Consider the following 26,162-nt stretch of genomic DNA (forward strand, 5'->3'; position numbering starts at 1 on the left):
TGTGTGACCTTGGACAAGTTACTTTACTTCTTTGTACCTCAGTTACCTCATCTGTAAAATGGGGATTGAGACTGTGAGCCTCACGTGGGAGAGGGACTGTATCCAACCTGATTTGCTTGTATCCATCCCAGGGCTTAGGACAGTGCCTGGCACATAGTAAGCGCTAAACAACTGCCACAATTCTGATCCAGTGACTCTTCCTTAGGGAGATTTATTCAATTCCATGAGAGAGTGTACCAGATTCTGCCCATGGAGCAAATTACTTTCTGTGTGCAAAATAGGCATTTTTGGAGAGGCATTCAATCTGTAAAATTACTAGGAGCTATTTATAGTCTCCTTCAGTGTGCTAAATCACTTCCTAGCGGCCTGAAAAGAGTTAAACGACCTTCACAAGCAAAGATCTTATTCATCTGACAGGATTTCACCTAATATCTTGCAAACATTTAAGCTCTTTGTTGGCCAATTTCTGAACAAATACAAGGTCATATCATCGCACTTCGCTTGATTCCATCCCATTGCTCTCAGTTTTTCTCTTTCTTCTTTGCTACACATTTCTCATTACTTCATATTTATTCCCTGTTAGCAATAGGTGGTCCTTTAATTCTTCATTTGCTGAGATCTACTTTTTAATATTATTTTAATCTTTTCTTTAGTCATTCCCTCCAGCCTCTTAATCCCATTTGCTGCTTTTTAAAAAAAAAATTCTCTCCGAGTTCTGATTCTATTCTCCCCTGCGCAGCTTTGAGGAATACAGCTCTAAACTCCCTCCTAGGAATAAAAGAGAAGAATGGGAAAATAGAAGCCTGCAGGGAGGGTTATTGTAATAAAAGCTGAGAGAGAGAGAGTTATTCACAGCAGCTCCTTTTGTGATTACTGGTTTGGATTCCCCAGCAGAAGTACACTTCCCTTGTGTTGTCTTAGGGAGGTAAGTTCTTCCAAGAGGGTCTCAACCACTGATTTAATTTATCAGTAATATTTATTTATCGCTTATCATTTGCAGAGCATTGTACTATTAATTCATCCAATCATATTTATTGAGCACTTAACTGTGCACAGAACACTGTAGTAAGCGCTTGGAAGAGTACCATATAAGAACAGACATATTTCCTGCCCACAACAAGCTTACAGACTAAGCACTTGGGCAATACAATGCAAAAGTCAGCAGACTATCTGCCCGTTTATATTTAGCTCATATACATTTAGCTCACATCGATTTAGCTCGTTATATTTCCTTCAGCTTCAGATTGTTGAGAAAAAACATGCACACAAACACAAACTCTCATTAAAGACCCCTGATAGCAGAAGAATAGCAAGATGGGGGTGTAGTTTGAGGAAATGAATGAATGAAACTGGTTTCTACTTCATATTACTGAGCCTTGAGTTCTAGTTACAGTCTTGCCCAATTTGTGGCCATATTCTCGGAAACTGTGTAATTAGTAGCTATCGATAGCAACACATATAAGGCACTTTTACTTATATTCTGACCAGCAAGAAGCAGGGTAACCTGATGTGAAAAACACTGGACTAGATCTCAGGAGATCTGGATTACAACTCCGCTCTGCCCCTTGCCTGCTCTGTGACCTTGGGCAAGTCACTTAACTTCTCTGTGCCTCTGTTTCCTCATCGATAAAATGGGAATTAAATACCTGTTCCCCCACCCTGTGAGGCCCACGTGGGAAGGGACAATGTCTCATCTGATTGCACTAACTCCAGTACTTGGCCTATTATAAGAGTTTAACAAATGCCCCTCTTATTACTAATAATTCACTCGGATCCTTGGAGGTTGCCATCTTCCTTCCTGTAAGCATGACATCCTTATGTTATACTGTAGTCTCCCAAGCACTTACTACAATGCTCTGCAACAGCATGACCTAGTGGAAAGAGCACAGGCCTGGGAGTCAGAGGACCTGGGTTTTGGGAGAGAATTATAGGATGGATTTGGCCCATTAGATTTCTTCTAGATCCAGGGTTCCTGCCCTTGAACCATTCCAGAAATGTGGCTGTCTAATCTAGGGAGAGGGAATTCCACTGACCTCGATTCTAAACCCTTCCAGTGTCTGTGATGCTCCAGGGAGGAAGTTCTTCCTGGTTCCTAATTTCCAAAGTCATCCTGTGACAACTGAAGCTCATTTCCTCTTGTTCTGATCTGAGTGGAAACAGTGCAAAGCTGCTCACCATCAATCATATCAGTCTCCCGGTGAGAATAATGGATGAGGCTCAGTCCTGTGACTTCGGGGCGGAGAACCTAGGCAGGGATATTAATTCCAGTGCTAGTGGGTGTGTACAGATCCACTCACAGTCTTCTCACCCCTGCCAGTAACATTTCTGCTGTGGCACAGAATACAGTAGGCAAGTAGGAGAGTACAGATGCCTTGCATGCTATTCCGCGAATTATTTGAAGGTCTCTCTCTATTACATTTTACATCCTCTCTGTCTTCTCTTCACTGGACTAGATGAATTCATTCCCCTCAGCTTTTCCTCCCGAGTATCATTCTCTCACCTTTAATTTTGCTTATGATTTTCAGCACAGCATCTCCATTCATGCTATAATACCTGAAGTTTTTATAAGGCTTTTGTCCAAGTATTTTTTGCATCAATTATTTAATCCTAATCAATTCTGGAATGGTTCAAGGGCAGGAATCCTGTATCTAGAGGAAATCTGATGGATCCAGTCAACCCTGTAATTCTCTTTTGATTCGGCCTCCTTCGGACTGTAGTTACAGGCAACAATTTTCTTTCAGGAAGGGAAGGTGAAAAGGGTCTATTTAAATGCCAAAGGGAAAAAAGTCTATTGGAGATTGACTTAAACATTATTTGTAATTTCCATGAAAATCCCCCTTTTCGCCAAGGGAGTGAACTCTTCTTTCCTTCCTCTCCTCCCCCACCCCCTCCCCCCACTCCATAATCTCATCTGGACTACTCCCAAAGTTTGTGCTCTTCACCTATAAACTGTCCACTGGCAGTTTTCCCTCATCCAAAAGCAGCGTTTCCTTTTCCTTCAGGACAAGGGTCTTTCAGTGTATTTCATGAATCCTACATTTCACGGGATTGGTCTTTGGAGCGGTTCTCATAGACCTCATTGTGGGCAGGGAAAGTGTCTTCCAGCTCTATCGTACTCTCCCAAGTGCTTAATACACTGCTAAGCACATGGCAAGTGTTCAATAAATATTCATTCATTCAAGAGTATTTATTGAGCGCTTACTATGTGCAGAGCACTGTACTAAGCGCTTGGAATGTACAAGTCGGCAACAGATAAAGACAGTCCCTGCCCTTTGACGGGCTTACAATCTATGATTGATTGACAAACAGGGCTGGCTTCAGATATTTGTCCAGCAACCCTGAAGCAAGAAAAAAGTGCCATTACCTCAATAAGATGGCCACCTCCTCCCAAGTTGCAGATACCGAGCACCCAGGCACATTTAGTGTTTGTCTCCCCCCTCTAGACTGTAAACTGTGAGTAGGAAATGTGTCTGTTTATTGTTACATCATACTCTCCTTAGTGCCTAGTACAGTGCAATGCACACAGTAAGTGCTCAATAAACACTCTTGGATGAATGAATGAATGGGGTGCGTCATGTGTTTTGCTGGGCACACGCTGTAAAGTATGATGACATGTGGAAATCTGCCCAAATCCACTGCCAATCATTTGATGGGGCATCTTGACTCTACTCTCCTGCTTTCCTACTGTCGGTTGCCTTCTCTGTAAAAGGGCAAACTCAAACCTCAAACCCAAATAAACCCTTCATTTGTCATCTCAAAAGCAATGAGATAAAAACTATGGAATCCAAAATCTCACCTACCCCAGGAGAGGCTTGAGCAGAAATAAGTTACAGAACAATTTACGGAAATTATTGTAGCTTTCCTTGCTGAAGGACAAAAGTGATAAAACTGCTCTCAGGAATCTCAGTGAAATATTCAAAATGCCCAAGAGTGCAGAGGGAGTATTTAGGTTGAATTACCCTGAATAGTTTCTTATTCTACAATACAGAGTTTGATAGTTAAATGAGGAGGCAAGTTTAGAACCTTTTCAACTATCACTTCGATGTCAGGCAGGGTTAAGAATTCATCTGATATTGAACCATTTCCATTTTTATGCTTTCTCAGAGAAGTCCTTAGCAGCAGAATGTTGGTGTTACTTCTCTGAAAAGGGAAGCAGCGTGGCTCAGTGGAAAAAGCACGGGCTTGGGAGTCAGAGGTCATGGGTTCTAATCCCGACTCTGCCGCTTGTCAGCTGTGTGACTTTGGGCAAGTCACTTCACTTCTCTGTGCCTCAGTTACCTCATCTGTAAAACGGGGATTAACTGTGAGCCTCACGTGGGAAAACCTGATTACCCTGTATAATAATAATGTTGGTATTTGTTAAGCGCTTACTATGTGCCGAGCACTGTTCTAAAGGCTGGGGTAGACATAGGGAAATCAGGTTGTCCCACGTGGGGCTCACAGTCTTAATCCCCATTTTACAGATGAGGGAACTGAGGCACAGAGAAGTTAAGTGACTTGCCCACAGTCACACAGCCCACAAGTGGCAGAGCTGGGATTCGAACTCATGAGCCCTGACTCCAAAGCCCATGCTCTTTCCACTGAGCCACGCTGCTTCTCCCCCACGCTGCTGTATCTCCCCCAGCGCTTAGAACAGTGCTCTGCACATAGTAAGCGCTTAACAAATGCCAACATTATTATTCTCTGGGCCTCAGTTACCTAATCTGTCAAATGGGGATTAAGACTGTAAGCCCCACGTGGAACAACCTGATCACCTTGTATCCCTCCCCAGTGCTTAGAACAGTGCTTGGCACATAGTAAGCGCTTAACAAATGCCATCATTATTATTATTATTATGATAATCAAGCTAGGTCTTGCACATTTCACATAGTAATACATAACTGGCTTGAGGTTGTATATTACATGATTTTCAAGTCAGCCTCTGCTACTGCTGTTTGCTTTCGGTTACTCACTTAGGTATTCTCTCCACTTCTAGAACTTTCGAGGTTTTCTGTCCTGTCCTAATAGTGCAAGTTTATAGCCTTCAACTAAAAGAACACAGAATGGGGAGTCAGGAGGCCTGGGTTCTAGTTCTAACTGGGTCACTTGCCTTCTGTCAAATCTCTCAAATTTCCTTTGCTTCAGTTTCTTCATCTGTAAGAAATGGGGATTAGATACCTGTTCTTCCTCCTTCTTAGAATGTCTGTAAACTCTTTGAAGGACTTGGCCAAATCCATCTCCTGGCTCTCTGCTGCTCCACTTAGAGAAGCAGTATGGCTCAGTGGAAAGAGCCCAGGCTTGGCAGTCAGTGGTCATGGGTTCTAATCCAGGCTCCACCACGTGTCAGGTGTGTGGCTTTGGGCAAGTCATTTCACTTCCCTGGGCCTTAGTTACCTCATCTGGAAAATGGGGATTAAGACTGTGAGCCCCATGTGAGACAACCTGATTACCTTTTATCCCCCCAGCACTTAGAACAGTGCTTGGCACATAGTAAGCACTTAACAAATGCCATTACTATTATTATTATTATTATTCTGCTTGCTCTTGACCCCTTTACTTTCACTGTCATGGCAAATGCTGTGGTGTTTATTAGAGTGTAAGCTCCTTATGAGTGGGGAACATGCCTGTTAATTCTGTTGTGTGGGGAAGCAGGGTGGCTCAGTGGAAAGAGCCCGGGCTTCGGAGTCAGAGGTCATGGGTTTGACTTCCGGCTCTGCCACTTGTCAGCTGTGTGACTGTGGGCAAGTCACTTAACTTCTCTGTGCCTCAGTTATCTCATCTGTAAAATGGGGATTAACTGTGAGCCTCACATGGGACAGCCTGATTACTCTGTATCTACCCTAGCACTTAGAACAGTGCTCTGCACATAGTAAGCGCTTCACAAATACCAACATTATTATTATTTTTACTCCAGCGCTTAGAACAGTGCTCTGCACATAGTAAGCGCTTAACAAATACTAACATTATTATTATTACAGTGTTCTGCACATAGTAAGAGCTCAATAAATGCAATTGATCAATTGATTATTAAGAGTTATATCCTTATTTCACCCGGAAAAATATTGAGGGAGTGCGAGAGAAAGAGAATGAGAGAAGTGAAAGATACACACTTGTGTAAGGTTGTGGGATGAAAGCAGCCTGAGGACCACACAGAGTGTGATCTTTCAGGTTCAAGGATACATTTTTGATATTTCTCTCTTTCCCCCATGAAGATGTGAACTTATGGGCAAGGAACATGTCTTGTGCTTCCGTTGCATCACCTATGACCTCAGTACGGTGCTCAATAAATACCATTCCAACTAATCTCCTAGGTTCCACCCCCTGCCTTCTTCTCTCTGATTAGAGGGGCTTATTTACTGTTCAAAAATGTCATTAGTTCTCCATTTAGAAGCGCAAATCCATTTTGCCTCCAGAGGCAGAGGGAGGTGGAAACGGCAGAATAGGCAATTTGAGCAAGAGAAGAAGGAGACTGAAAGATTAAAGGGAGAAATGGGAGGTGGGGAGGTGGAGGCAGGAGAAGGAGGCAAAACAGTAGATAGAATGGGGAGAGGTTATGGCATAACGAGAGGAGGAAAGTGAAAAAGAAATGAAGGAATGAGGGAAAAAAGAAAGAAAAACAGAAAGTAGGGAGGAAAAAGAAAGGGATAAATAGGAAGCAAGAGTAGGAGAAAAGCCAGGTAATGATGTGGGAAAGAGCAGGACAAATAAGACTAAACAAGAGGGAAAAACACAAGAATTAGGCCAATTTTCCAAAGATTTCCACAGATAATAACGTAGGTCATGAATTATGTGACTGCACATCAAGCCTCTGTCTCCCAGTGCTTATATATGGGAATGCTTGGCAAGAGGGAAGCGGTTGACAAATACCACACTTATTTCTCTCCAAGAGCTTGTATATGGTCACATTCAAATAAATAAATGCCAATAAGGACAGTTGATTCAAGTTAAAACCATCTACATTTAACAAATAAAAATAGGCTGCTAAAACAATAGCTGGAGAGGGCTGTCTCAGACCCCTCCCCTTGCAAAAGATTTTCCCAACGGTTAACTGCCAACTGCCATAACGGTTCAGCGGTTGGAAACTGTTAGCAGGATGGAATGAGAGCGTCACATCCTGCCACCAGCTCTCTCACATCTCTCTGATACAACCAAGCCTTCCTCCTGACTGGATCCCTCTCTCATCCTGCCCACTTCTGACCCCTGTGCTCTCATCTCCAAGGCCTGAAGCTCCTTCCTCCCAACCCCCCCAGACCTGAATTCCTCCCGCCTTCAAACTCCTCTGAAAATCCCACCTCCAATGAAGCTTTCCCGGACTAATCATTATCCCAAATCCTAGCAAACCATCAGCCTTCTCTCACACTTATGGATTTCTCTATTTAGGCCCAACTTCAGCGATTATATAAATACGTATGTATAGCCGATTGACAATTCAGTTTTATTTATTCTGATCTCGTGAATATTTCTACATCTGTTTCGTCCATTAGGATGTAAGTTCCTTTTGGGTACTGAATGCATCCTGTACTTCTGCTTCACTTTCTTAAGCTAATAAAGCCATGCATATGCATTCAGTAGGAGGCCAATAAATATTAGCACTCACTTTGAGAGAAGAAGTTTCATTATTCGGGGAACTCTCTCCCTTTCTGTTTAAGAAGCCACCGAAGAGCCGATGGAGTTTAATCTCCTTGACTCTGCCCAACTAGAGAAGCAGCGTGGCTCAGTGGAAAGAGCACGGGCTTTGGAGTCAGAGGTCATGGGTTCGAATCCCGGCTCGGTCACTTGTCAGCTGTGTGACTTTGGGCAAGTCACTTAACTTCTCGGTGCCTCAGTTACCTCATCTGTAAAATGGGGATGCAGACTGTGAACCCCACGTGGGACAACCTGATTCCCCTGTGTCTACCCCAGCGCTTAGAACAGTGCTCGGCACATAGTAAGCGCTTAACAAATACCAACATTATTATTATTAGGCTAGCGTGTGCTCCTGTAGTCCGGGGATTTATCTTAGCAGACGCCACAGGATTTAAGAGTTATATCCGTGCTGAGAAGTAGCATGGTCTAGTGGCTAGAGCATGGGGCTGGGTGTCAAAAGGACCTGCGTTCTAATCCCTGCTCCACCATTTGTCTGCTGTGGGACCGTGGGCAAGTCACTTCTCTGTACCTCAATTACCTCACCTGTACAATAGAGATTAAGACTGCAAGCCTCATGTGAGAAAGGGACTATGTCCAATCCGATTTGCTTGTATCTATCCCAGTGCTTAGTACAGTTCCTGGCACAGAGTGAGTGCTTAACGAATATCACAGTTATTATTATTATTGTTAATAATAAACACCAAAGGGAGAGCTGGATGTGGGAGGTAGAATCAGGAGAAGGAGATCAATAGATGAAATGGGGGAAGAAGGGAAAGGCATTAAATAATAAAAAGAGGAGGAAAGTGAAAGAGGAATGAGGAAAATGAAAAAAGAAGGAAAGATAAAGAGAAGGAGCAAAAAAAAAAAAGAATGGATGAAAGTAGGAAGCTGAAGGAGAAGAGCCAGCCAGGCAATGATATGGGAAAGAGAGGGGCAAATAGAAAGACTCAACAAAAGGGAAAGTCACAGGGATTATGCTGATCTTCCATACATCTCAATCTACATCTTGAATTAGGTGAAAGTTTACTAAGCCTATCTTCCCCTGGGCTTCGGGTGGTGCTTGCACTTGGGAAGTTCTTAAAAGTACTATTGTTATTGGTCTCCAAAAGCCTGAATTTGGTTATATTCAAATAAATCAACAACAACAAGAAGAGCAGATTTTTAAGTTAAGCCATCCAAATTCAACAAATAATAGGCTGCTAAAACAGAAGCTGGAGAGAGCTGCCTCAGACCCCTCCCCTTCCAAATAATTTTCCCAACCGTTAACTGCCAACCGTTAACTGCCAACTGCCACAACGCCTCAGTGGTTGAAAGCTGTTGGCAGAATGGTGTGGGAGAATCACGTTTCTCCACCAGCTCCTCTCCTCCTACCTAGCGACTCTCCCTGGCTCAATGTCCAATATGACCAAGCCCTCCCCCTGGCAGGATCCCTCTCTCATCCTGCCCACTTCTGACCTCTGTGGTCTCATCTCCAAGGCCTGAAAAGTCTTCCCCTCAAAGCTGCCAGACCTCAGTCCCTCCACCTTCGAACCCCTGCAAAGATGAAACCTCCTCCAACAAACCTTCCTGACTACTCATTATCCCAACGATTCTTCAGCTTCCTCTCACAATGACAGATTTATTTGTCTATTTCTGCCCATTCTCTGCGATTGAGTGTACGTAAACTTGATTGAACATTTGATTGTAATTATTCTTCATCGCGTGAATATTTCTAAAACTGTCTCCGCCATTAGAGTGTAAGTTCCTTGTGGGCAGGAAATGATTCTTGTGCTTCTGCACTTTATCAGCTCATGGTCTGTGCATTGCACTTGGTAGGTGTTCAGTAAAGACCACCACTATTAGTTTAGGAGGAATTCCACTCTGTTCAGAGCTCTTCCCCTTGCTGTTTAGGAAGCCACCAAAGAGCTATGATGAAGGCTATTTCCTAGATTCTGCCCAACTTGTCTAATGGCTATTTCTATAGATTGGGGAGAAGCGAAGAAGATACTGTAGTGTTTAGTAAGAATTTTATCCTTACCAAGAAAAGTATTTGAAAGAGAAAGGGAGAGAGGGAGGGAGGAAAAAGGAGTGGGATAGATATACACTTGTGAATGTGTTGTATGAAACAGAATGAGGATGCATTATGTAATTCTGTCCTTCAGATTCAAAGAAGCGTATATGATATTTCTCTGTCCTCCCCATTAGGAAGTAAGTTCCTTGTGGACAAGGGACCTGACTTGAGCTTCTATTGTATCAATTCAATACAGCAAACTGCACTTTGCCGGTGCTCAATAATTATCGTAACAGGTACAATTCCTTGGTTTCAGTCTCTGGAGAGGCATCTTTACCACTCTTCATTAAGGAGAACTATTCCACTCTGCCTCCAGTGGTCCCCTGAAGCAGAGGAAGATGGAAAGAGCAGACAGGACAATTTGAGCAAAAGCAAAAAGGGACCAAGAAGAGAAATCCCAAAGAGTGAGATAGGAGATAGGAGTGGAGGAAGGAGGAGGAAGAGAGTAATAGATGGAAGAGAGTAATAGATGGACTTGGAAGGAGTTATAGGATAGAGAGGAGGAAAGGCAAAAGAAGAATGAGGAAAATGGGGAATAAAGGAAATTGAAATAGAAGAGTATGAAGAAAGAGCAAGTTGAAAGTTGGAAGCAGGAGCATGGGAAGAGCAAGTAATAATGGAGGAATGAAAGGGGCAAATCAAGACCGAAGAAGAGGGCAAAAAATGGTTTTGCAAATTTTCAATAGGTCTCAAAAGTAGCATGGCCCAGTGGATAGAGCATGGGCCTGGGAGTCAGAAGAATCTGGGTTCTAATACTGGCTCTGTCACTTGTCTGCTGTGTGACCTTGGGCAAGTCACTTTACTTCTCTGGGCCTCAGTTACCTTATCTGTGAAATGGGGAGACCGTGAGCCCCATGTGGGACAGAGACTGTGTCCAACCCAATTACAACACTTAGTATAGTGCCTCACACATAGTAAGTACTTGATACTATTATTATAATAAATGACCATGAATTAGGTAAAGGCACACAAAATATTTCTATCCCAGGGCTTAGTACAATGCTTCGCACCTGGAAAGCATGTGGACAAAATTATCACTTTCCCTACAAGCTTATGTGAACAAGAACACACTAGCTAGGTCCTATAAAACAAAGCCAAATATTTTCTTTGTTCCCCAAAGAAGGAAGGGGTAGCCGACTTGGACAAGCAAGTAATTCCCATGAATTCGTCCAAAACTCTTTTTTGGATTAAAATGTGGTATGCCTATAGGGGATTTAAAAAAAACCTTATTTGGGATCATTTTCAAGTTTTATTTTAATAATTCTGGGACATTGAAGGTAAAAAGAATGTTTAAATGAAAAATGAGTGGGGTTTAATTAGGGATTTTTTTTTTCCTGATCGAAGAGCCCCATGTGGGGTCAGGGTGGCATAAATGTTTTTTGCCCAAGGTAGGGGTTACGGGGAGGGAAGTGGAGCAGGGAGTATTGCACAAACAGTAGGGTAGCCAATTTTTACTACATTAATAAAAGAGTGGCAATAATACACCCAGATGAGCCTGCCTAGTGACCAGGTAACTCTGCCCCTCCTCTGGCTTCTCCCATTCTACTCCCTGGTTACTGCTTTAAACTTTATGTTCCTTCTATTTACAGCTCTTAAAATGATGTCCCTCTAGACTGTAAGCTCCATGTAAGCAGGGAACATGCCTATCAACCTTTATTTTGTCTTCTCCAAAATACAGTAAGCATTTGAGAAATCCTACTGATGGATTGTCCTCATTTCCCCTGGTTCCTACCCGACCCTACCCCAGTCCTTTCACCCATAAATTCACTCCCCATTTCTGGGGTCTCCCACCACAAACAACCCTTTTATCTTTCCCATCTCAGTACCAGCCCGGTCTCTTCCCCTCTTTAAGCAGCTTTTAAGATTAGGATGTGTGTGTGTGTGTATTTGGAGGGAGGTTTGTAGGGGAGAGACAATGGGACAGTTAGAAGGTAAGATATTAGGGTAAAATCTTGTGATACTCGAAAATCCCCTATTCTGATATTAAACATTTCTTCTCATTAGCACAGTGTTCAAACAACCTAAAGGAAAAAAAAACCCATGGACAAATTCACTTCAAAACCAATTTTACCTTTGCCCAAAGAGATCTAGAGCTAGTTCATTAAAACCAGAGAATAATTTAATAAAAATATATTCAGTTCTTTAGAGTGATTAGAATGAGAGCTTTTTAATGACAGCAGACTATTAGTATTTTGAGGAAGGAACAAAAAAAGGACCCACATGGGAATATTTAATCAAATAGCGTTAGTGTACAAAACTCATTATCCTCATTATTAGTAATAATCTCATAGAAATCAATTAGACTAATGAATAAAAGGGAAATTATCTGATGCACTTTTCAGTAGCAAAAGTATGTCAGGTGGATCTGTAGACACTTTTACATAACGGGAGTCCTATCTCAAATTCCCTTGGGGATCTATAATCCCTATGTGCACAGAAATGTTTTCTGAACAAACATTCTTGTTTGGTGATGGTAGCTCCTGTTTGACTTGGCAAAGAATGGTCAGTACCTGATAAGGAGAATATGAGTTCTAAGACTTTTAGTATGAAGACTAAAGAATCGTGAAGAGGAAAAATCAAGCTTCTTCGATTTAATGAATAATACAAAACAACTCCCAGAGTCTCCCAAAAGCATTCCCCTTTGCTTCAGATTCTACCCATCAAGAAAGCAAATGGTCCCAAGGATAATCTTCCCTTTGGGAAGAAATTAAGAGGCTTTGAAATGTGAATCCCTGCTTAGTCACTGCACACGTCAGTTGACCAAGCAGACCCTTTATAGAGGACTGAGAGTAAGAGCGGTAATAAAAATAACAAACTAAAAATGATTATGAGCTGTTAAAAAGGCTAACAATAAAATGAGGGTGTTTTCACCTAGTTACACCAAACTAGTCTTCGTCCATTCCTGGTTAATTCAGCTCTCTCTTTCCTTGGTGACTGGCATGGAAACTTCGATGGATCCCTCACCTCCCTCCCGCCACCTTTCCGTCTCCCTCCTTCCTTTCTTGTCCAAACTCTTGACCCCTTTACTCCAATGAAACCACAGTCTCCAAAGTCCTGAACAATCCCTAGAACACTTTCACATCTTGGTTTCGCTGAAATGATCCCCTTCTGGTTCTCCCGCTGGGGAACCGGCTGGCAGCTTGCCTTCCCCCACTGGGGCCTCACCAGAAACCGGCTCTCGAGAGGAGGGCGGGTGGAGTTTTCGCTAACCCGTGCTAGCCCCTACTTACCCTATCCACCTTCTCGGTACACGTATCAAACGATGGTGACAACCCAGAATGTTCGATCGTGGTTCTTAGAGACTGGGCATTTGCAAATGAAAATACTGGATATAAAGGTATTTGGTGCTATATCAAAATAGGGGAAGGGATATAAGGGTGCTTTGGGGAAAGCACAGATGACCGGACTCTCCACCCATTGACTGGCAAGAGGCCGAGGCCCAAGATTAGCCCTTCCAGGCAGGAGCTTGTCACAGAGAGAATGACTACTCCCTCAAAATGCCGCTTCCCGAGGGAATTAAGTGCCACTGCACGGTCCCCACCAGAGTGACCCCACAGTTCTGGGGGTGCACTGGACAAGGTGGAGACATTAGCGCTGGCCTCCTCGGTCGACCCTGGGCAGGGGATTGGCGGCGAGAGACGGTGGGTCCCCGACTGCCAGGAAGGGGCCTCTGGAGCCTGGAGGGGATCCGGCTGGGAATGCTTTGGTGACTTTTAGGGTCAGATCTCAGAAGGGGCCTTGAAGATGGGAGAACAGGGTTCTGCCTAGTGGGAAGGACGATGCCTAAGAGAAAGGGTGGCGGGAAGGAGTCCCGAAGAGGGGGGCAGGCGCACGCTCTTCCAACACACCCATTTTAACTTTGCAGTGCACCTCACAGGGGAGGGCTCTCCAGGGAGCGGTGATGTCTTAGATGCTCAGAGAGCACATCTCCAGGAGCAGGCAGACCGATCCAGTGAGAAAGGGTCTTATTCTCTTAGTGGGTGGGAGAGCAGGGTCTCTGCGGGGGTGGGAAGAGAGCAAGTGTCTGGGAGGCAGACCAAGGGGGAGGGGGTCTCAGAGCTGGGGATGGAGTATGGCAAGGAGGACCTAGAAGGCAGTAAAACCATTAAGTCCTAGAGCGTGAGAAGAAGGAACGAGTGATGGGACTGCATCCCAGAGAGGGGCAGATGCACACTCCTCTGACACACCCGTTTTAACCTTGCAGTGCATCTCATGGGGGAGGGCTCTCTAAGGATTTGGGGACATTTTGAGTGCTCTAGGAAGCACTGTTCTAGGGGCAGACAGGCAGGGCCTGTGAGAAGGGCCTTAAAGTAGTTTTGGGAGGGATGGACCTAACCCCAGAGCAGAGCCAATAAGATTTCCACTGACCTAAGGGTGGTCATCTGAGCTCTAGAACAGGTGTGGGAATTGCTCTGAGGTTGACAAGGCATACGTACATCCCCACAAAACACCCAATGCCTCATACTGGCGGGCCACCAAGCAGAGCCAGAGCTTGCGGTGACGGAAGTGATGCCGGAGAGAGACATGCACATGCTCTTCCGACACACCTGTTTTAACCTTGCAGTGCACCCTCCAGGGGTGGGCTTTCCGGGAGCTGGAGACCTCTCAGGTGCTGCCATTTGCCCATACCTGGAGGCAGATAGCCCAGGTTGATCTACCAACTTTTTAGAAAAGTGCAACCTTTAGAAATGGCACCTAAACGGCTGGGGAGGGGATTGTGGGGGGGTGTCAATCTCTGTTTGCTGACCTGGAGATGGGTATGGAGGGGGTCACGGGACCCAAGTGAGCAAGCAAAGTGGGATTTTCTGAGCCCGACAAATGCAGCAGGCGGATACCCGAGGCCCAGGCCCACGCCTTCTGATGGTTGGTTCTGGATTCCGGCAACCAATGATGGGTGGAACGTCGGTGGGGAATGTGGGAGTCAGGAAGGGAGAGGCTCCAATTTGGCCAAGATTTATTTAGTTGGATTTGTCCTCCATGTGGCTTCCAACGGGGAGCCGCACGGTGGTTCTGTGTAGGCGGACCTGCGGGTACTGACCTCCTCGGGAGCTGGGGTCTGGAAACTCGAGACCACCGGTGGGTTGCAGGGAGACAATTCAGAGATTACGGCAGAGGCCAGAGCGAAGGTTGGAGGACACAATAGCTTGTTGGCCTTGAGGTCATTGATCCCCACAGCGTCCAACCCCCTGGGGAGCTGGAGAAGGGGCTACAGTGATGACTAGCCAGTGGAGCGGTGGGGAGATAGAGAGAGGGAGGATTTCTCAAATGGCTGCCCTGAAGGCGAGTGAGTAGTTATTACCCAAGGCTTGGGTATTCCCTGCCACACCACCCGGAAGCCATCCCGATTTGGGGACTCCTCCCGTTCTCGTGATTCGTTTCAGGGCCGGTTCCCTCATCATTTCCGCTGGGCTCTACCTGCTGGTGTTTCCTTTTAATGGTCTGGCGGGTGAGGGTGGGGATGGTGAGTGGGGCTTTGGCCTCCTCCAGTGAGGTTGGGTGGGACAAGTGGAGCATCCCAAAGCTCCAGTATTCACTGACTAGGCAGTAGGTCTCACCTTGCAGAAGAGGAGTTTGTCTTCCTGCACCCTGCTATGTGTGGGAGCTGCTGCTCCTGCAGAAGAAACAGAAATCGATCAGGGGCAACTTGAGCCACCCGGCCAGTAGAGAATCTCACACTCGTGTCTCTTCGACGCCCTCCCCTCCCCAGTCCCCCGCCTAAGGAGGCTTGTTTCCTCTGCATGTCAGACCCAGCCCTGTAACCTCCCAGTAAACCTTGGTTCCAGTTTTCTGTTGTATCCCTGCACTGAGATCCCCCTGCTCCCTGTCTCCATCCCCTGTCTAGAGACACGCAGGAGCTCCAGAAGAGGTTCAAGCCAGACCCACTGGGTGGGTGAGTCGGGGAAGAAGAAGAAAGATAAAATGGTAATCTCAAAGGGGACGTTCACCAAACCACATCCGACTCAAGAAACTAATCCCAACCGTTCTCAGTCTTGAGGGGGTAGTTACCAGCAGTACATGCTGCTGCTACTACCATGCCAGCACCCCCCCCCCTTCCCTGCCTGGGGACGGTGGACAATTTGAGGGTGTTATTAAGATGGGCGGTCCACACCGCCTCAAAAGATTTCTTGGTGAGAAGTGAAGTGGTGTCTCCTGGGGCTACACGGAAAAAGAGTGGGGATTCTGTGATGTCAAGTGGGAAGGGGGAACCCCAGCTCCCCCATCTGAGAGTCTGGACTCCCAGCAATTACCTTTGGGGAGGTGGACTGTTAAAGTGGACTCCCACTTTCTCGCTCCGGTGGTTCCATTCCGGACTGGGCCCGGCTTCCTCAGCGTCTCGATCTACCTGGGCAGGTTTTCTTTTGCAGGATTGGACGTCCCCTCCCCAGGTGGGTTGGAAGAGAGGGATAGGGGTGTGTGGGGCTCCTCCAGTATCCCCTCACCAAGCTGTAGGTTTCCTGGTACCACGAGGTCACAGCCTCCAGCTGCCCCTACTGCAGATGGCGTTCAGTGGGCAGCTCTGTTTGGGGACTAAGGAGAGAGGGGGCGAAGAAGTGGAGCACCTTTTTTGTCTCCTCCCATCTCTAGTGTGAATAGAGATGCACAGGAAGGGGCGCTGCAGGTTAGTGGGCTCCAAACTTCCCACTCTGGGAATTAGAAAGACTCCAAAGTCCGGGACCACCATCTCCGCCACCTGGTTCTCCCAGAGAGGAGGCGTCAACACCAGGTCCCGTTGGCCAATTTTCCCTACATCCCACACCTCAGCCTTATTCTTATGCACTTTTTCATACCTTTCAAGAGGTTAGCTGGCTGCTCTAATGGTGGGTTTGCTCCTGACCTCACTCGTTAATGCTTGAGGCTTATTAGCCCCAGGAGCTAGCAGAACACTTTGCTTATCTTAGGGTTGTCAGTGAATAACTGGAATGTTGGTAAAGAGAGAGGGGCGTTCTGCCCATTGGTTAGTAAGAAAGCAGCTGCTCACAAAGGCAGGGTGGTGGTTCAGAATGGGTGGAGGGGGCTTGAGATGGCAGGGAAGGATCAAGGCTTCCACCAGGGGAATTGGTGGCACACCCGAGAGGTTTGGGAGAGGGAAGCCCAGATCCCTGGGCACTAGAACCTAGAGCCTGAACTCTCACCTCATTTCTGTTCCTCTACCCTTCTTGGGAGAGACAAGGGAAAGGGGAGGCTGACATCCTTACCTTTAGAGTTCCGCTCCAGTCCATACTCGGCCACCCATATTATTTTCCTAACACGCTTTGTACATCAAGCACTTAGTACAGTGTTCTGTACACAATAATCGCTCAATTAATATAATTGAATGAATGAATCTACTCCTCAAAAACTTCCAATGGTTGCTCATTCCTCTTTGCATTAAGTAGAAACTCCCAGCCATTGTCTTTAAGGCATCCAAACAGCTCTCTCCCCCAACAATTTAACCTCCTTCCTCTCCCACAATGTCTCAACTCACCTGATTTGCTTCCTCAAGCCAGTTTAATCACTGTACCTCAATCTTGACTCTCACCATCCACCTCTTGGTCTTTAAACTCTACTGCTTCCCACCTAGATTAATTTATTCTAGCATCTATCCTCCCCTCTAGACTGTAAACTCCCAAAGAGCAGGAATCAAACCTACTTATTCTACTTTGCTCTCCCAAGTACTTAGCACAGTGCTCTGCAAAGAATAAGTGCTTAATAAATGCAATTCCTCTAATGAGAACAAGCAGCAGAAAGAAATAGAGGACCCTTTGAGAAAGTAAAAGTGCTTAGAAGCCTCAGCGCTATTTCCTGAGTTGGCACCTGTACACCAAGGCCTGGAGTAGACACAAAATAAACAAATCAGACATGGTCCTCCTCCCTCAAGGATTCACAGTCTCAGTTGAGATTGCTAGAAAAGAGAAGCCAAACAAGGCACGGACAACAAGAACACTTAGCGGGGAAACAGTGACTCAGAATCAATAGGAAAGAGCTGTATTTGAGCAAACAAACAAACTTGCTTGAAGGAGGTGGCTTTGATTATCTAACACTTCAAAGGCTGCAACTTAGCCAAGTCACCACAGTGCTTGAATTCTGGCTCCCTCAAGGGCCGTATTCTAAGGCTTAACCACAAGTGGCCATTGCGGGGTGGAGAGAGAAGAGGTGGGGGACATTGAGAGGGCCTCCTGCATGATCACCCAAGAATGCCAGCAAAAAGTTACAACTGGAGACTAGGGTGCTCCTATACTTGTCTCTGCAAGGGGCTTCCTTGCATTTGGGGGTCTGCTTTGAGGATTGGCCCCGTCATTACCTATGTCTGGTTCCCCCATTGGTGCTTTCTTTGGTGGGCTTGGCTGCCGGGGAAGGGGCCGGGGAAGGGGCGGGGGAGGGCAGGGCAGTATGTTTGGGTTGGACCAGTGGAGACTCCCCAAAAGTGCCAGGATTCCCTGACCGACAATGGGTCTGACCGTGCCAGGAGACCATAGCCTCCCACAACCTTATACAGATAGTGGTCACATGTGGGAGCTCCCATAACACGTGGGAGCTCCCGGTCCTGCAGAAGAAACAGAAATGGATCAGGGGCAGCCGGTGCCTCTTTGGGTGTGGAGAATAACACATCCACCACTCGGGGACCCCATCCTTCGGCGTAAGGAGGCTGTCCCCTCTTCCTGACGGGAACCAGCCCTGCCTCAACCTTGCAGAGTCTCTTGGTTTCTATTGTCCTTGGTATCCCTTGGGTACCGGAGGCCTGTGTGGAACTGCAGCCCCCTGAGGCCCAGAGCGGCAGCAGGCATTGAAGAGTGAGGAGAGAGGACAATTTACCTTTCTAGGGAGTCACTGAGACCTCAGCATAGCCTAGAGCCAGGCTGAGGGAAGAGTCAGGGCTTGGCAGGGTCTAATCTCCCCACTCTGTTCGGAGAGTTGTGAGAATTAAAGAGACTCTGAGCCTCTGGCCCGTCAGCTTGGAGTCCTAGAGTCATGATCATAACTTCCAGAGGTGGATTTGCTCTATTTGTCATTTTCCTTCCTGCTCCATCCATTATGTTGGGGATTATTTGGGAACGGGATCATTTCAATGACATTTGCAATGTCATTTTCTCCAGGATCTAGTAGATGGAGTGCCTCGTTCATCTTATGGCCGTCAATAAGCAATCGTGATTTTGAAGAGAGGGGAAGGCTCCGCAGAAAGTAATTGGAAAGCATTTACTACATGGTCAATGCACGGGAGCCTTCACAAACCCACAACCTACTCAGAGGCCGTATCTCAACGGTCCCTCGGCTTTAGGTGAGCCTACATACCTCGCTGTCTGCCCTGTCTGGGGACAGAGAGGCACCAATTACAGTGGAAGTCTGAGTGATCCGTCATCTTACTCTTCAGCAATGATCTCTCAAAGAGAAAAGAAGCAGCGGTTCACTCAGGAGCTTCCGCTGTAGCTTCTCTGCCCAGAGGGGACTCGAGCTGGCTGGGAGTCTCAGGACTTTCACAAGGGTATTGATGCTCCAGGAAGGTTGGGCCCAATACCCAGGGCCTCAGCTCCTTTCACGTGCTGTTCAGAAGGCGGTTTAGGGTGAGGACTAAGGGAAAGGAAAGAAAAAGAGAAGGCTTTTAAAAGTGAGAGAGAGAATAATCGCAGTGCTAAGGTATTTATTGAAATGCAGTTTAGGGCAAAGCAATGTATTAGGTACCGGAATAAGTAGAAAATAAGCAAGTTCAGAAAGAGTAATTAGTCCACAAAATGCTGGGTCTCAGCTGGGGAGAACAGACTGCTGGAAAAGAGAAATTTGAGGTCGGGTATAGAAAATAGACTTTAGAGGAATAGAAATGTCTGTAAGTAAAAAGTTTGGAAGGGTCGACTGACAATCATCTCCACTTCAGGCCAAGTCTGCTGAAGCGTCTGCAGTGCTCTTAAATTTCAAAAAGCTCAAAGTTGGCAGGTCCCTGAACCCTGGCTCCCACCAGCCCATAGTTTTGGGATCCAGTGATGATTAGCCAGAGGAATGCTGGGAATTGGAGAGATAAAGGGAGGATTTCCCGGGTGACCGGCCCTGGGAGGCTAGGAGTCATCATTAAAGGCTCTGGTGTTCCCCCACACCATCTTGAAGCTGCACTGTCCTGGTGCTGCCTCCCGTTTCTGGGACTTATTTTAGACCCGAGTTCATTGTTCATGTTGGGCTCTACCTAATGGGATTCCCTTTTGTGCACCTGGTGGAGACATGGAGGGAGACGGGAGCACTGGCCTCTCCTTAGCGTTGTTGGGTGGGACCAGTGGAGAACCCCAAAGCTCTGGTATCCCCTGACCAGCCAGTAGGTCTCACCTTGCCAGGAGAGGATAGTTTTTCTTCTTGCAAGTGGTGATCATATGTGGAAGCCACTATTCCTGTAGGAGAAACAGAAATGGATCACGGACAGCAGGTGTTGGTCTATCAGTGGAGCATATTACAGTCAGACCCCCTTGACGCCAATCTGCCCCCTAAGGAAGTCTACCTCAGCTTCCCAGAATCCTTTGGTTCCCGTTTCCCCTTTCCTCTATCCATCCCAGTGAGGTCCGACTGATGGGAGCTCCAGCTCTCTGAGGCCCAGAACAATTGCGGAGCCTGAGGGGTGAAGGGAGGGGAGAAGCTCCATGTTTTGACATCCCTGGTACTCCCTACTCATTTTCCTTTCTCAGAGAGAAGGATGGGTGGAACTAGACAGGAGGAGAAGCTAGGGGCTGTCATGCCCTTCCTCCCCATTCCACTCAACGTCCAGAAGAATTAGGAAAAACCCTGAGCCACGGCCGAGGGTGGGGGGGCGGGGATGCAGATGGGCTCAGGATGCAGGAGGCCATCTCCAGGGGAACTCGGCCACTCCACCTGCTCACCTTATCACCATACAGCCATCGTAGTCTGGCAGCGGGGAGGTCAGATGAGTTGAGGAGATTTACAGAAGGTGGTGCCGACTAGCATTTTGAGCTTTCCTCTGTGCTGAGGTGAATCCTCAGCCCTGTGCAGCCCAGGCCAGGCAGGGAGAGTTGGAGTCGGAGACCCGCGAGAGTTGCAGCAGGGAGAGAGACAGTAAAGAGGTGGGTCTTGGGGTCCAGGCATCCATCCGACTCTGGGGGGAACTGGAGGGCTGAAACAGCGGAGAAGGAAGCAGCACCACAGCTCCCATGGGATGAGCTATGATCTGGCCGGGAAGAGGGGACAGTTTAGGGGAGTTCAGGACAGAGCTGGCTGGGACAGAGGACTTAATCGTAAAAAGTACTTTCTGAGTGCAGAACACTTTGCTAAGCATTTGGGAGAGTACAGAGTTGGTAGACACGAGGGTAAGACTGTGCTGTCTCTCGAGATGATCCCTTCCAGCCTCCTCCCCGACCCTTATCTTGAAAATGAGAATTGCCACGAGAGTTGCCTGGAAGTCAGTCCCTGTTGGAAAATTAGCCCAATAGGATCATCTGATGATTTAAGTCAGTTGGATTGTCACAGCACTGACAACAGCAGGATGTAGAAAGGGGATACACAAAGGCCCAGAAAGCAGAAGGAACAATAGGCAAAGTTGAAGCCTAGTCTCAAATAATGTAATGTAGTAGGGAGCTGTTGGGAAAACATTGCAGAAGATCGACCAGGCTGGCAGGCAGCAATCAGTAGAAGAGCATTGTGGCCGAAGGGACGGAGTACAGGACTGAGACAGGAGAGCTTAGTTCTATTTCAAGTTCCACCAACTGACTGCTGCTTGTTCAGGGGTAAGTCACAGAACTTCTCTTGGTCTCAGTCTCCTCAACACTAAATGGGGATTTTAGATAAGCTACTTGTGGGCGAGGAATATGCCCACGCGGTTCTCCACTTGGAAAGTGCTCAAGAAATATGATTGATTAAAAACCTGAGACTGGCCCTTAGACCCTGTACCTTTTGTGGGACTGGAATTGTATTCAATCTGTTTGTACCTACCCCAGTGCTTAGCACAGTGGTCGATAACGTAGCAAATGCTTAAATACTATTATTATTACCGATGGTCTTCTTAAGCAAAGACTTCATGAAGCTCGGGATGCCAAGAGGCCAGCTTGAAAACAAAGCTAGACCCTGTATGGGACAAACGGTCTAATCTAAAGAGCAGACAATGAGGCAGAGCCACTGGTCTTCTAGACTGTGATCCCATTGTTGGGTAGGGATTGTCTCTATCTGTTGCCATATTGTTCTTTCCAAGCGCTTAGTACAGTGCTCTGCACACAGTAAGCGCTCATTAAATACGATTGAATGAATGGTCTTTTCAGTCACAGTAGCACACATGGCTCCCTCTCAGGATGGCACCTGGAGAGTTTCCAGTACTCAGTGTCAGCTACAGAAGGGACAGTCAAGCCTACCCATTCCATCCCTAGCAGAGTGGAAGGCAATCTGCTCCAAGTCAAAACTCACCTGTGCTGGGCAGCAGCAGCAGTGGGAGATCGAGGGTGGAGACTCAAGTTTACTACGCGGAAGGAGGCAGTGGTACGCCACGTCCATATTTTTCCAAGAAAACTCTACGGATACACTACTGGAACAAATGCAGACGGAGATGGGGCGGTCAAGGAGAAATGTGCCCACGGAGTTGCTATGGATCAGAAATGACTTGACAACATAAGACAAGACAAACACACATGGAGTGTGTGTGTGTGTGTGTTTCTATAAAAACGGCTGTCACCCCATTTCCCACACTATCCAAAGAAATGGAAAATGAAATTATGAAGGCTTGAGTGTCATTTGGGAGGTTGACGGTGCGGTGATATGCTGCATCAGGACCCGGACCAAATTAAAATCCCAATACCCTGGCCATGTAAGTCACATTCGACCTCCAGATAGTTTTTGTCTGCCTCAGTGTCCACACCCAAAATCTAATGGCGAGACAGGATTTGGATACATTTATGGAACAGGTTCATTATGTGCTGCTGCAAGAAAAGCTAGGGATGTTAAATGACACATCATGCCCCAGCAGAGCAATCATCTCGTTTCCTCCAAAAAAGCTAGTGGAACAAGCAGAGGACTGTGAATCAAGAGACTTGAGTTCTAATCCTGGCTCCACCACTTGCTTACTGGTGACTAAGTCACTTAACATCTCTGGGCCTCAGTTTCTTTATCTGCAAAATGGGGATTAAATATCTGAACTCTTTCCCCCTTAGACTGTAAGCCCCTTAATAAGTCAGTTGTATTTATTGAGCTCTTACTGTGTGCTGAGCACTATACTAGGCTCTTGGGAAAGTAGGATTAACAAGATAACAGACATATTCTCTGCCCACAATGACCTTAAAATCCAGAGGGGACAGAGAAAGGGTCTGTTCAGGTTGTATTGTATCTACCCTGGTGATTAGCACAAGAGAAGCAGTGTTGCCTAGGGGAAAGAACATGAGCCTGGGTTTAATTCTGACTTTGCCACTTGTCTGCTGTGTTACCTTGGGCAAATCACTTAACTACTCTGTGCCTCAGTTTTCTCATCTTTAAAATAGGGATTAAGACTGTGTCCCACCTGATTAGTTTGTATCTACCCTAGTGCTTAGTATAATGTCTGGCACAGAGTAAACGCTTTTTTACGATATTTGTTAAGTACTTCAGTCTGATGCAGAAATAACATTTTACACACACTTGGCATTTAAAAATATCAGAATGGGTCTGTTTGGACACTAGTCAGGCTTTTCATCAAGCAACTGAACACTGGGGAAATGAAGGGGTCAAGGTCTATGTAATGTCAAGAACAGTTTTCTGACTGCAGTGATCATTTTTCCTTGTAGTCACCACCATCACCACCATTAGCTCACAGAGTTTCCATCTTCCCTTATTGCTCGCTTCTAGGTGCTTTAGCTGACCTTACGTTAGAGCCTACACCTGCCATGAGTAATAAGAACCAATGACTGGATTTCAAATCATGATGGATGTTCAATAAGTTAGTCTAAAAATTAGTACGCAGCAATTACTGCCCTTCCCATCAATCTGTTTTCATAGTGGCAGATTCTGCAAAACATTGATTCACCTTCATTTCTAATAGTTCCCCAAAGCAAATCAGAAAGACTTTCACACTTTAAAGATGGTAAGCTTACTTTTTCCAATAGACTATGTCCATCTATTTATCTATCCTCCCCTCTCCCATCCTCATAAACACCACTCTTAATTAAAAGAAAACACTGAACAAGAGCACAAAAGAGATGGCACATCTCCCTTAAGTACGGCTTTGCGAAGAAAAAAAAAATAACGCTTGTAAGGTCTGCAAATGTTCTCTGTAAGGATGTGCTTTGGGGCCTCTATTACAACAGCAGTTCATACTGCAAGCATGATAGGGATTGCAAATTTGCTTGCTCCGGCAGCAACTATATGCCTATTAACTGCATCCAGCTGTTCCGAAAGAAGTGGAATGCCAAAAATATTCAAAGGATATCTTGATTTAGCTCTAGGCAGTGTTCTTACAGCAGAAAAGATTGCAGGAACTATCATTTCTATTCAATTAATAAAATAGAAGCCATTTTAAGCAATCCATAAAGACGTTTTGAAGTGCACTGTTTAGCTGCTCAGTCTCTAGTTGTGGATTAAAAAAGCAATCTTCCACCTCTATAGGATCCCTAGCTGATCCTCTCTTTACACGCGCATCCAAGGATGCTTCTTTCTCCAAGCTGGCAGAAGAATTCTTCGAGTCACTGACCAGGTTAACTGGGTATTTCAATGCATCAGTTAGCAAGAATGCTCGGTTGTTTTATTGTCATTTTGAATTCTCCCACAGGTCATGCAGTGCTCTTTGAATAGAGCCAGGGTTGGCACTAATTCAGCTGTAAAACAATGTTACTCCCTACTAAAGAAAGAGAGATCACCAAAGGAAAGTAAGTGACATTTCTCTCAGAAGAGGTCTGCCTCCACAATTTCCAATTTTAAAATAAAGAAGGCTGGGGGAAAAAAAGACATGGCGCTTCCTGTGAATATGCTTGGGTGAAATAATTAAAGTCATGAAGAATGAGAATGGCCACATACCTGTAAAGTGATATCTCAACCAGTGTTCTGCAGCAGTCTGGAATCATTTCTTCTGGCTATCCTGTCCCTTCCTGCAAATTGTCTCCATGAAGCTCTGCAGTCTACCAAGAACCATGACTGATGGATGCACAGACATGTTTATTTTTAAAGAGTAACTAGAGTTCTGAAAGAGTTTAAAGCAGCTTCCAGAAGTCCCTAAATCATTTACGTGGAAAAAGAAAAAAACAATAAAAGCAAACTAGGCTCCTAGTTAGGTGGGAGGGAGAAGAGAACGATCCTCTAAGTTAGGGAACCCTAGGTACTATTTATTAAATTGTATTTATTGAGCGCTTACTGTGTGCAGAGCACTGTACTCAGCGCTTGGAAAGTACAATTCAGCAATAGAGAAAGACAATCCAAGCCCACAAAGGGATCACAGTCTAGAAGGGGGAAGACAGACACAAAACAAAAAGGCAACTACAGCATCAATATAAGAATTATAGATATATATCCATCAAAACAAGTAAACAGGCATCAATGTAAACACATAGAATTATAGATATGTACCTATTTACACAAGTGCTGAGGGCCAGGGAGAGCGGGGGGTAGAGCAAAGGGAGCCAGTCAGGGTGACGCGGAGGGGAGGGGTAGCTGAGGAAGGGGGGGCTTAGCCTGGGAAGGCCTCTTGGAGAAGGGGAGCCATCAGTAAGGCTCTGAAAGGGGCAAAGTGTGATTGTTTGACCCATTTGAGGAGGGAGGGCATTCCAGGCCAGAGGTAGGATGTGGACCAGGGGTCGACGGCAGGTCAGGCGAGAGCAAGGCACAGTGAGAAGGTTAGCACCAGAGGAGCGCAGTGTGTGGGCTGGGATGTAGAAGGAGAGAAGGGAGGTGAGGTAAGAAGGGGCAAGGTGCTGGAGAGCTTTGAAGCTGATAGTGAGGAGTTTTTGTTTGATATGGAGGTTGATAGGCAACCACTGGAGATTTTTGTGGGGCGGGGTGTCATGCTCAAAACATTTCTATTAGATACTAGTAGAAACCAGTAGAATGTTTCTCTTGGTGTCTAGTATCACATTGAGGCATTTCTAATACGCTCCACTGACCAAAATGCAGTTAAGCAGGTGTAACCTGTGCAACATGAAGATATAGGACAAGCCTAAGAACATTACCCAAAATGCTATTCTGTATTTGAAAATCTTTCAGAAGCAGCTGACACCTTCGGCAAGAGAAGATTCTTGACACCATTCAGCAAACTGAGCTGCTCTGAAAAATGAATCCATCAACATTGGATAGAATCACCATCATATTATGGCTAGTTTAAAGCTGAGTTGAAGGCATCTTATCTGACCTTTTCCCCATAAATGATGGAATAAAGATTGAATGCTTTCTACTAGGTATTTCTGTCTTCCTACCTGCTCTCTTCTCCAGGAAGTCTTCACTGATTTCTCTGTCATCTCCCCATTCTATTTCCCTTCCCTAATATGTCACCTACGCACTTCAGTTCACACCCCCTGAATACTTAGGTACTCACCCCATCCCCCACAGAGCTCAATATTCACTGGACACCTACTGTATGCAGAGCCTTGTACTATGTACT

General features: G+C 45.9%; 1 long non-coding RNA gene across 2 annotated transcripts; it reads left to right on the plus strand.

Annotated features, from left to right (window-relative positions):
* The first annotated feature begins 7,080 nt into the window (after positions 1-7,080).
* Positions 7,081-25,962, plus strand: LOC103168755. 2 transcript variants are annotated; one of them, XR_003759024.1, is made up of 6 exons: positions 7,081-7,386; positions 9,082-9,260; positions 18,730-20,267; positions 21,193-21,348; positions 24,345-24,441; positions 25,769-25,962. It is a non-coding gene; the product is annotated as an uncharacterized LOC103168755 (long non-coding RNA). The 2 variants fall into 2 exon arrangements; XR_485523.3 differs by lacking the exon at positions 7,081-7,386 and having other exon boundaries at positions 8,434-9,260.
* The last annotated feature ends 200 nt before the right edge of the window (positions 25,963-26,162 follow it).

This window comes from Ornithorhynchus anatinus, chromosome 4, assembly GCF_004115215.2.
Source record: "Ornithorhynchus anatinus isolate Pmale09 chromosome 4, mOrnAna1.pri.v4, whole genome shotgun sequence".
Taxonomy (NCBI): domain Eukaryota; kingdom Metazoa; phylum Chordata; class Mammalia; order Monotremata; family Ornithorhynchidae; genus Ornithorhynchus; species Ornithorhynchus anatinus.